The sequence below is a fragment of the Peromyscus eremicus genome, unplaced genomic scaffold (assembly GCF_949786415.1).
Source record: "Peromyscus eremicus unplaced genomic scaffold, PerEre_H2_v1 PerEre#2#unplaced_113, whole genome shotgun sequence".
NCBI lineage: Eukaryota > Metazoa > Chordata > Mammalia > Rodentia > Cricetidae > Peromyscus > Peromyscus eremicus.
This window is the reverse complement of record NW_026734352.1, coordinates 224086-236161: the sequence shown is the minus strand read 5'-3', so window position 1 is coordinate 236161 and position 12076 is coordinate 224086. Positions and strand designations below refer to the sequence as shown.

The 12076-nt window shown below is 43.7% G+C and overlaps 1 protein-coding gene across 7 annotated transcripts in view; it reads left to right on the top strand.

The window, feature by feature from the left end:
• Positions 1–6677, top strand: part of LOC131901588 (small ribosomal subunit protein eS6-like) — a 28247-nt gene extending 21570 nt beyond the window's left edge. For 5 of the 7 annotated variants that reach the window (XR_009376784.1, XR_009376785.1, XR_009376783.1 and 2 more), the window contains 2 exons: positions 5861–6029; positions 6495–6677. The gene's annotated coding sequence lies outside the window, so the exon portion shown is untranslated. Of the gene's footprint in view, positions 1–631; positions 681–5860; positions 6159–6494 lie in introns of those variants that run through there. The other 2 variants (XR_009376786.1, XM_059252696.1) reach the window with 2 other exon arrangements.
• The last annotated feature ends 5399 nt before the right edge of the window (positions 6678–12076 follow it).

Below are 12076 nucleotides of genomic sequence, written 5' to 3'. Positions count from 1 at the left end.
ACACCCATGATGATGGAGCTGAGTGACAGATGACAGGCAAAGAGGCTAGAGCTGGAGCTGAGGGTTCACATCTCACAGCACAAGCTGAAAGCAGAGAGAGCGACTTGAGCTATTGATTCCCTTACCTCTGCTTCCTGAAGAGCTGGGATTGTAGACCAGCAGCAGCACTGGGCACAGCCCTATGCCACAGATTGTCTGTTCTTCCTACTGTGACAGACACTTGGTTTCTTTCCAGTCCGGGACTGTTTCCCCTCTGCTAGGTGCCAACCTCACCTTCCCTCTTCTGACTGCAGAAGCTGTCTCCAGACATTACAAGATGTTCCACAGGTGTCAGATTACCTTTTTTGGAAGCTACTGGTTTAATCCCCAAGCCCTGTGCCTCACACCACTTCCTTGCTCTCTTGTGATTGTGAGCTCTCTGCTTCCTGTATTGGCTGCCATGTCTTCCTGTTGCATGCATTCTTATCTGTCTGGAAACATAAGCCCAAGGAAAATCCTCCTTTCATAAACTGCCTTGGTCACAATGTTTTAACATCATGGGGATAGGAAAGTAACTAATACAGAAGTTAATATCAGGGATGAAGTATTGCTGTTGAAAAGCCTGGCCATGTTGTTTTTGTTTTTGTTTTAGAGGAATGTGAAGACTTTAGGACTTTGGACTAGAAAAGTGGTTGGACACTGTAAGTAGAGATTAAAGGGTCATTCTAATAGGATCCTAAAGGCAGTAGTGCTGAGAGCCATGTGGACTAGGGAGACACAGCTCAAGGGGTTTCACAGGGGAATGATGTCAGCAAACAGACTGGAGGCCATTCATGGGATACTTTGGCAAAGAATCTGACTGCCTTCTGCCCGTGACATGAGAACCTACTTGTGGCTAAATTTAAAAAGAAAAAAAAATGTTGCAAACTTAGCATCCCATCCCAGGTATGTGCTAGAACAGAGGCTGTGATTGTTAAGATTAGTGACCTTAATGATCTGACCATAACAAACGGAAGAGTTCTCCCAGGCCAGAACCCCACACAGCACTTCTGATTTGTAAAAGGAAAAGGCCGAAAGCATTTTCTGCTCCTAGAAAGCAACTACAAACGAAAGCTGCTGCCAGTGTGGTTCAGGGAGATGAGGGTCCAACCCAAGCTGGCTGCAGAACTTGGCAGTGCCACCTCCTTGGCGCTGGCTTCAGCATGAAGGATGCAAGAGTAAAGGGGTCATAGATTCGTGCTCTGTGGTTTCAGAGAACGGAGGCCAGACAGCATGTGGCAGGGGAGTCCCCACATGATGGCCCTGAAATGTCAGGACATCCGTCCTAAGAGGCCATCGTGTGAAGTGAAAGATAAAGAAGTATCAGAACTATGGGATATCTGCCAAAGAGAGCTTTACAAAGAGGGTGGAAACAGCCTGAGAAAGAGGTATTAAGCAAAATATCCCCAGGTAGTGGGTAACTCCACCCATGCACTAAGCCTAATCAAACCGAATTTAAGTCCAGGTTTTAAAATGAGCAAAGCATTCTCCGGTGGTCTCAGGGGAAGAGGGGAAACCACCAGACAAGTTTATGGGCCGGACCTTAAATACCCTGTAGGAAAGGTCTTGAGTAGCTCTAGGGAAGGAGCCGACCCTTGTCAGCATTACACCTGGAAAGCACACAAGACTGGACATGACCCTAATGGCTTGCTTCCAAAGCAGCAGGCATCTGCCACCAAGATGAAGATGTGTTATTGCCTCATGAGGTAAAATGGATAGACAGAGTTAGGAAGCTTCTCCAACGGTGTCTAATTTCTTTATAAAAAGTCTTGCGGGCCGCAAGAATATATCATAGAGATTCAGCTGTGTATTAAAGCTGAACTTTGACCAGCCAAGGGTCTGTCAAAAGGCAAAGCCATTTATTATGAATATTTGGTGTTACCCAGCCTTTAATATTTCAGCTGTCTTATGCTATGAAATCCTTGTGTGCCCAGACCTATTGGTAAACAGTTCAGCTCCCCAGACCTGCTGAACCTAAGTTACTAACTGCCCTGCTGACAAGCTGGCAGAGACATGTAGCTTTGTTTCCTGTGCTAGTGAAGCTCAGGCCATCCCCTGGCCTTGAGGCCTGCTGGTTCTCCAGAGCACTTTGACTGAGAACAAAAGAGCTTTTTACATATCAAGGTGGGAGATAAAACAACATTCCTGAGGAGGCAGGCAATGAGGTGCCCAGGGAAAGAAAAGGCAGGTATATTCTGTAGACAGGGACAGAACCGCATGGCGAGAGAGAAGAGAGGATGACAGAGGTTCCATAAAGGGTAAGCAGATCTCGAGTAGAGTTTTCTGAGTGCCAGGAGTAGAGAGTAGCAGAAATGGAGAAAGAGGACACAGAGGACGATGATGAGGCTGAGAGAATTGACATTAGTCGTTAGCAGGACTATGAGCTAGGGACCTGGATGGAACTGCAGTTATGGAGACAGAATTTCATTCCCAGAGAAATAAAGTAGATGGATATAGATATGTCTAGACTTATTCCTCCTGCCTTGAATGCCTGGTGGAGCTATAGCTGAATTGATAGAATTTTGTCTTAGAGGAATAAAGTTAATACACATGAGAACATAGTGTATGTAGATTTTTTTCCCTCATATCCCATGCCAGATGTAGCTAACCCCCGGGAACCCTGGGTACTGCATAGGTATTTTTTTTTTTTTTTTGGTTTTTCGAGACAGGGTTTCTCTGTGTAGCTTTGCGCCTATTTCCTGGAACTCACTTGGTAGCCCAGGCTGGCCTCGAACTCATAGAAATCCGCCTGGCTCTGCCTCCCAAGTGCTGGGATTAAAGGCGTCCGCCCGGCACTCCATAGGTATTAAAGGCACACATGGGAACCTGAAGATGTGCAGATGAACTAGGGTTGAAACTCCACTGAATTCTCATACATTTTCAAGAGGTCCCATTTATTAACTTAGTATTTATTTATTTATTATTATTAATTGTTGTTCTCAGTGTCTGTGCTACTGGTGTTATATTTAGGAAGTGATCTCCTGTGCCAATGCGTTCAAGAGTACTTCCTACTTTCTCTTCTAAAGGGATGGCTTTTAAGAGAGCTTGCTGCTCTTGCAGAGGACCCAGGTTCAAATCCCAGCACCCACACAGTGATCAGAACAATAACCTGTAACTCCAAGTCCAGGGGATCCAAAGCCGCCTTCTGGCCTACATGAGTACTGCATGAATGTAGTGCATATCTATACATGCAAGTAAACTCTCTTTTAAAGGGGTGTGTGTGTGTGTTCCATACCTGTAATCTCAGCATTCAAGAGGCAGAGGCAGGAGGATTGCCACAGTTTCAGGCTATCCTGGTCTCTGTAGTGATAGCAGAGGGGACTGGAGATGATGTTTGTATCATGTTTTATACTGCAGAGTAGATCTCAAGCCTCACATAGTTTTCTTTCAGTTTCTGGTTTTAATTGGGTGTTGATATTTACTGGATGGAGTTTCCCTCTGAATCCTTGGGTTGCCACCTGGCTGAAATTAGTTCTGACCTGAAAGGCTCTGAGTTTGTCACAGGGGTCAGGAAGATGTCTGTGTGCCTACAGAGGAGAATGCTGAAAAAACCCTGGAGACATTTCAGTGTGGCTTCAGGAACTTCAGAAAATGACCAGAGGAGAAAAGCAGCCCTTTGCTGCTGCGGCTTGCCTGCCAGGTGCCACCTTCTCAGGAAGGTGGAACCTTAAAGGAGCAAGGACCTGGATCCTGGCCATGTGCTGACTGTTGGGTTGTCTGTCTGTTTTTCCAACTCTGGGAATAGAACCCAGAGAGCTTTCCCCAGGCCAGAAAAGTGCTCTATTCCAATCTCCTAGTCCCAAGTTTATTTGTTTCTTTTATTTATTTATTTGGAGACAGGACCTTGCTCAGTAGTCCTGACAGCCTAGAGCTTCCTGTGTAGACCGGAGTGGCCTCCAGCTTTCAGTGATTCTCAGGGCTCAGCCTCCTGAGTGGTGGGGTTAAAGGTGTGAGCCACTTGTCCTCCCCCAGGTGCTTTTTCTCTCTCTTTACACTGGGGTTCCTGTAGGCTAGGCAGCTCTCAGGACTATATCCAGAGTCAAAGGCAACACTGAATTGATCTTCATTGTGCTCATCCCCTAAATGTGGATCAGAACATGAGCCGCCATGACAGACCCAAGGGCCAAATTTTCATGATTATACTGATATGACAGGACACTCCTGTTTTTGAACTGCTTTTTTTTTTCCCCACAGAGCCTTGTTAAGGAGCATAGGCCAGACTGGAACTCACAATCCTCCTGCCTCAGCTTTCCGAGTGTTGGCATTACATCTAGTTTCTTGTATCTTTTGAATTTCTTAGATTTTTTTTTTTATTTTAAAAGTAATATACAATCAGAAGGGCAGGAACAGCAGGCAAGAACAAAAATCCCAGAAACATGTAACAACAACCACAACCCCCCAGAATCATGGAACAGCAACAACAAAAAGTAAATGGAACTCCTTTTCTGGAGTGAAGTTTGAAATAAAATCAGAATGTTCAAGAGTGGTTATAGAGCTTCTTTTGAAAGATCACTGAAACATTCATTGCAAACCTCTCCCCCAGGAAACAGAAGAAAGGAAGCCCTCAACTCTAAGGAAATGCATCATCAGCTTTATCACCACGCCACGCCTCCCCCAGCCTTGTCCTGTTGCTTCAGGGTAAAGTGGAGCCTGAGTCCCCTGACTGGAGGCTACTGAGTGGCTTGTGCTGCTATTAGAATGAATGATATTAATAACCAAAGTCCTGGTGCTGGACTTAGTAGTTGGTAGAGGTGGCCCTGAGCATACAGCAGGCCCTGGAACCCGAACTCTAAACAAAAGCAATGCAAGCAGGGCCTGTGGTGGCGCGGGCTCTGGAGGCTGAGGCAGGAGGCTCCACCACGAGTCTGTGTTTTTTAAAGGACCCGCTCCCACACACACACACTCCAGAAGGTCCTAGTTCTATTTCCAAGTATGATAAGTTTCCCCTGGCTTTTTGAGTTCTATCCTTCGCCCCAAGAAGTGACTAGAAAAGAATGTTAAAAACCAAAAACAAACAAAAAGAGTCTCTTGTGGTGGCAGTGTGTCTGAGCTTCAATCACTGTTTGTTTTGCACAAGGGAAATTTATATTTCTTTGAGTGGCTCTGTCATAAAAATCTCTCCATGCATTTAAACCCAGCCTCTGAAGGCTCCTAAACCCTGAATGTATCAAAAATGAAGCTGGGTGGAAGCTGCTGTTACTCTTAGCCCCCTTTTCTTTGATAAGGTTTTGTACTGAGTGTTGGATTCATGCCAGCACCGTTTGTTGAAGATGCTTTCTTTTCTCCATTGTATAGTTTTGGCTTCTTTGTCGATAATCAAGTGTTCATAGGTGTGTGGATTTATGTCTGGGTCTTTGATTAGATTCCATTGATCCACCTGTCTGTTTTTACGCCAATACCATCAGCAATAGGTTCTTATATCAAGTTCTGAATAGTAGCAAAGAGCAATATCCTTATATTTGGGAGTCTATGGCACCTCCTCTCCTGAATTAATTTTGAAATCTCACAGGTGTCTTTCTTGATTTTCCATTTGTAATATATGCTTTCAAGGTATTCCCAAATCACTCTCTGGATATCATTAGCACATATTGTAATGCCTCCCTAGTCAACTGTAAATGTATTCATTTCAAAAAATGAATACAATAATAACATATATAAAATAATAAACAATAAAATATTTAAAAGTTTAAAAGTAATACCAAATAACTTTAGGGGAGAGTAACAAAAGGTGAAGAACTAATACATCTCATCCAATAAAAAATATTTTTGCATGAAATCTTTTTGATAGTAAATAAAAAGATACAAGCATATGACTCAATCCTTCTCTTTTGAATACAAACAGATCAGCAGCAGAATATCTGAATACTCTGGAGATTGCTAGATGAAAACATAAGGAGTGAATTTCAAACTATAACTACAGAGAAGGACCTTCTGAACAAGAATGCAGTCGCTTGGGAAATAAACAAGATTTGATGCATAAGCCAACATAACACTTAGAAGCTTCTGCACAGGTATTCTGTCTTCTTTAGAATATTCTGCATGGCAGTGTCTCCATGATCTTTCTCTGCCTGTTTGTTGGTGGTGTGTAGAATAGCTATTGAGTTTGTAAGGTGATTCTGGGACCTGCCACTTTGCTGAGACTGTTGATCATCTCTGTAAGTTTTCTTTTTTTTTTTTTTTTAAAGATTTATTTATTTATTGTGTATACAGCATATGTGACTGCAGGCCAGAAGAGGGCATCAGATCTCATTACAGGTGGTTGTGAGGCACCATGTGGTTGCTGGGAATTGAACTCAGGACCTCTGGAAGAGCAGTCGGTGCTCATAACCTCTGAGCCATCTCTCCAGCCCCCCATCTCTGTAAGTTTTCTGGCAGGATATTTGGAAAATGTTGTGTATAATATCATATCGTTGACAAGTGGGGATACTTTGATTTTTTTTCTTTTCCTATTGGTATGTGTTTAATTTCCTTTTAAGGCTTCATGGTTCCAGCTAATGCATCAAATACAATAATGAAAAGGACTGGGCATAGTGGACAGCACTGATTATTTTCAGATTTGATTGGGATTGATTCAAGTTCTTCTCCACTGAACCTGACGCTGCCCGTGGGTTTGTCATAGAAACCTCCATTCTATTGAGGTACCATAGGACTTTTATCAAAAAAAGCATGTTGGATTTTTTTTTTTTTAAAGAAAGGGTTTATTTTATTCTCAGTTCCATGTAACAGTTTATCATCATAAGCAATGAGCATGGGAATTCAAGCAGGGCAGGAACCTGGCAGCAGGAGCTGATGCAGAGGCCATGGAGAGGTGCTGCTTATTGGCTTGCTCAGCCTGCCTTCTTCTTCTTTTTTTTTTTTTGGTTTTTCGAGACAGGGTTTCTCTGTGTAGCTTTGTGCCTTTACTGGAACTCACTTGGTAGCCCAGGCTGGCCTCGAACTCACAGAGATCCGCCTGCCTCTGCCTCCCGAGTGCTGGGATTAAAGGCGTGCGCCACCACCGCCCGGCGCATGTTGGATTTTATCAAAGGCTTTTTCTACATCTTTTAAGATCATCATGTGATCTTTGCCTTGAGTCCATTTATGTTATTTCTCAGAATTGAAAATAATCTTTCAAACACAAAATTTTCTTATCTAGAATATAGAGTAAATTTACCTGGCCTTGATAAAAACCCTGAATCTGGAGCTGCTCATATGAAGAAATGAAACAGTGAAATGTAGTATAAAAATATCAAATTGGGAGGTCAGAGTTGTTTTGTATTCACAACTGCAGAAGGCATAGTTCATATGACAGGATAAGGTGGATAAAATAATATTTGGATGTTTACCTCCACTTGAAACTTTCTGTCTGCATAACGTCTGGCTGTGGGTCTCTGCACTTGCTCCCATCTGCTCCCAGAGGAAGCCTCTCTGATGATAACTGGACAAAGCACTGATCTGTGAGTATTGCAGAATATCATTAGGAATTATTTCAGTGTGTTTTGTTGGTTTGTTTTTTGCCTGTAGTGTTTGATTCCACCCTAGGTCTCTGGACTATCCAGTCTCCAGTTCCTGGCCATCAGATAGTATAGGGCACCCACTCCCTCTCATGGACTGGGCCTCAAGTTAAACCTGCCATGGTCACGCAGTCTGTGCCTTCTCTCTCTGCTCTCTACTCTGTGTTCCCTCTCTGCTCCCTGCTCTCTGCTCTGCTCCCGCCATCTCCCCCCCCAGACCTAGCTCCCCTCTCTCCCTCACCTTTCCCTTCTAATAAAGCTCTCTGTAACTCTAGTAATTATGGCCGTGGCTCCTGACTTTTCCACCAGTAACCAGCGCCACCAAACAGTACTGTTTATCTTTCAGTAGACACTGGGTTTTATTTCTGATTTTAGAGGAAATTCTTTGAGATTCTCTCAGTTTAGATTGATGTTGGCTGTGGGCTTGCTACACACTGTATTCTATGAATGTATGTGTTAGTTTTATGCAGTGCTGTTTACCCTGTGAGAAAAAGTCATGGGGCACAACAAAACCCACTATAAGGGTTTATTAGGAGAAGGGAGGGACAGGCCTGTTTGAAAGACATGTGTGGGAGAGGGAAGAGAGGGTAATGGGATCCGCCTTTCATGGACTCCCCCAACGCATGCACATATGGGCCTACACTACACCACGCATGTGCATAGATTACGTGATCACACTGCACACAAATTACATGACCACACAGCACACAGATTACATAGGTACGGCCCAGGAAGTGACTAAGCATCTTGCCAACACATGCGAGGTCATGGGGCATGGCTAGAAATTCTATCAGTATGTCCCTATTTTAAGCTTTTGTCATGTGTGTTACAATCTGAATAATCACAGAGGTTAGGTACCTAGAAAGGCACCAGAAGGAGGAGAGAATCTTCCAAGGAAGTGAAAATGGAACACTGAGTTACTAAGTATAGACACTGTCTTATAGTGACAGGATAGGAAAAGGGATTCCAAGGAAATGGAACCAGGAAACAAGGAAAAGTTGTACTGTCCTTTCCCCCATATTCCCCGTGATGGGATGGTTAATATCGATTGTCAACTTGACAGGATCTAAAAGTCCCTTAAGAGACTCTGGACTCCTCTGTGAAAGATCATCCACATTAGGTTAACTGAGGTGGAAAGGATCACCCTAAATGTGGGCAACACCAGACTGAACAAAACAAACAAAGTAAGCTGAGCACCGCCCCCCTTCCCCTCTCCCTCTCCTTCTCCCCCTCTCCCTGCCCCTTCCCCCCCCACCCTCTGCTTCTTGATTGTGGATGCAAGATGACCAGCTGCTTCAAGCTCCGGCTGCCATGCCTTCCCACCACGATAAACTACACCTTACAAACTGAACCAAAACCAACCCTTCTTCCTGAAGTTTCTTTTGCCAGGCATTTTCACAACAACGAGAAAGTAACTAGTACATTCCATTGGGAAACAAGTCCTTGTACCTCTGGATGCTCTCTAATAACGGATACCTCCAGGCAGCCTCCTCAGACACCTCTTCAAGCCTGCTTCAGGAAAGACTTAGAGGTAGATTCTGTTGCAGTTTCAGATTATTGCCACTAGGTAGCAATATGGATCCTGCTGTGGGGTCCTAAAAATTAGGTTTCTAGCAGCCTGTGAAGTAAACGTTTAAAATGTCTCTCAACGATTTCTTTTCTTTTTCGTTCTTTCTTTCAGCAAGTGTTTCTTTTAATTTATGACTCGCTGAATTTAACTAGGGTTGATTGGGTGAGCATGAGTGTGGTCTTGGGTGACAAAACTTTTCCTGGGGGGACAGGGAACCCACAACACACCAAAGTACGGATACTACCAAAGTCCAACCTGGTGAACCGATGAGTTGTATTGGGGTTGCTAACAACAATATGGGGTGGCCGGGTGGTGGTGGTGCATGCCTTTAATCCCAGCACTCGGGAGGCAGAGCCAGGCGGATCTCTGTGAGTTCGAGGCCAGCCTGGGCTACAGAGTGAGTTCCAGGAAAGGCGCAAAGCTACACAGAGAAACCCTGTCTCGAAAAACCAAAAAAAAAGAAAAAAAAAAAAAAAAGAATATGGGGTGAGAGATTGCTTACTGGAACAGAAATGACTCAAAGACAGCTGCATCACATGAGGAACTGTGTATTAAAAGGTCTCAGCATTAGGAAGGTAGAGTACCACTGACCTAGGTCCTAGATTTTAGGAGGTCAGAAAAAGTAAAGGACAAAAGGGAGAAAGGAGATAGGGAGGCAGGCTTCCTCAGCAATTTTCTCCTTTTTCTTTTCTTTCTTTTTTTCTTTTTGTTCTTGTTTTGGTATGATTTGGGTCCGGTTTTGCTTTGTTGTTTTTCAGATTTTTGTTGAAGGTGACTTTTTTGGTCTTGTTTTGGGGGTTGTTTACTGTTGGTTTTTAGGTGGTTTTTTTTTCCTCCAGCCTCCACTGCGTTGGATGTATTGGGCAAGTCCCTGCCTAGGCTTGTATTGGATATCCAGAGTTAAACCTTGCTTTTGCATTCCGGCATGCTCGTCTTTGTTGGTCTTTCTGGGGGTCACAATCTGGGCACAACAAAAGGACTGCACTTGGATAGAGGGAGACATGCTCATAGGCAAAGGGTGGTTTATAAAGGTAAAATGAGAAACCCCATGCTAGGATGAATTGTTTAATTTTAATTGGACATGTTAATTATGACAGCCAAAGGGGGCTTCTGATTGCTGAACTTTAATACTTTGATAGCTGGACCTCAATGGTCAGTTTCAGGAGGAGGAAGAGGTCAAATAAGGGAATAGACCTTGGTGGCTAGCTTTAGGAATGTAATCTAACAGTTTTTAGCAAGACAGATAGAGTGGGGGAGAAGGGCAAGGCCTGCCAGAGCCATGCTTGCCATGCTTGGGCTGGCTAGAGTCCTTTCATGGGGGTTTCTACTCCAGCATTAATTTCACTCTCACAGTTTCACCTGTCCCCTATTCAGGAACTGCCATGGGGATTGTGACTTGAACACAGGCTCTGTCCTCTCGGCTTTCCTGTGCAGTATTATGGAAACCTCCGTGACCGTCCCCCTCAATGCTCACAATCTGCATTCCTATGAAATTCAGATGCCGACAAGTTCTGCTAACAGATACAGCAGTTAAAGGGCCAATTTGGACCACAGCTATGGCATCCTATGCGTGGCTTGATCGTTGAATGTGGACAAGCACTTGGGTTGTTATGTGGCGGTTTTCTCTGAGTCATTCCATCCTGGAAGGAAATGCCTTAAATCTCAGGAAATTCAAAAATGAATCCACATAACACTCATGAAATTCTAAAGGGAAGCTTATTAAGACTCAGGAAGGAAACAACTCAAAAGGCTCAGTTAGTCCTTGATGTTGATTAGATGTACAAGGTCCTCCCCTCTCAAAGCTTTATACGCACTAAGGATTGCTGAGGAGAGGAGACTCTATGACCTATTAAGGTACCTGAAAAATGTCCAGAGAGTTACAGGGCTCACATTTTTTTTTTGAGTCATTACTCATACTGGGATGGATGAGCAAACTTTGCGTGATGTCTTTGAGCTATCCATGTTCCGATAAGGAACTTCTCACCCCTACTCCTGCAGATAATCTCAATAAACCAGCTGATTTGCCAAGTTGGACTTTGGTGTAATTGTTTTTTGGTCTGTCATCAGTTCCTTATCTGGGGTTAATAGATGTTTGTGTTCCATCTTCTCAGGGAAACTGTCACAGCAAGGTGGCTCTGTGTGAGCAGGTTGCCCTGAAACTCCCAAAGCAATCTTTCAAATGACTTCACGTTTTTACACCATTGAGCCTGTGATGGGTGAGGTGCAATGCAGTACCTGATATGCTGTCAAGACAGTTTTCCTACTGTCCCACCACAAATTACTTGGCTTCTTTTTTTTTAAAAAAAAAAAAAAAAAAAACCTAGTGTAATAAATTGTCCAAAATTCTAAGGGAGTTCAATATGAAATTTTACATAAGACCCTTTGATCATATTTCCTCTCATTACTCAAACTTGTTACACTTCTATGGTCCCCCTTTATTCCTTTATAACCATTCTTCTCTGACTAGGCCTTTTGTTTGTAAGGTTCCATATGAGGGACCTGGAGAGATGGCTAGGTTGTTAAGAACACTTTCTGCTCTTACAGAGGACTGAAGCTGAGTGCCCAGCATCCATGTCGGGTGGCTCACAACTGTCGGTAACTCCAGTTCTAGGGGAGTTCTAGTCCACTGTACTTTTCTGGCCTCTGCAGGTACCCACCCATGGGTGTACATGTGCACGCACTCCCAACATGACTGAAAAAATAAAGTAAAACCTAAAAAGATTCCATATGCAATACTTGTCTTTCTGAATCTGACTTATTTTGCTTAACCACAGTGATCTCTGGTTCCATTCGTCTTCCTGACAATGAGAGGAATGCAGGAGAGGATGTAGAAATAAACCTATCAGCTACACCTGATGTAGGAGAACAGCAGGGAAGGAGGTTCCAGAGGCATCAAGATTGACATATAGGTAAACCAATGATAGAGGAAGGATAGAACCCCCTTTTTCTTTGTAACTGTTGTACTACAGTGAAGAGACACCATGGCCAAGGCAGT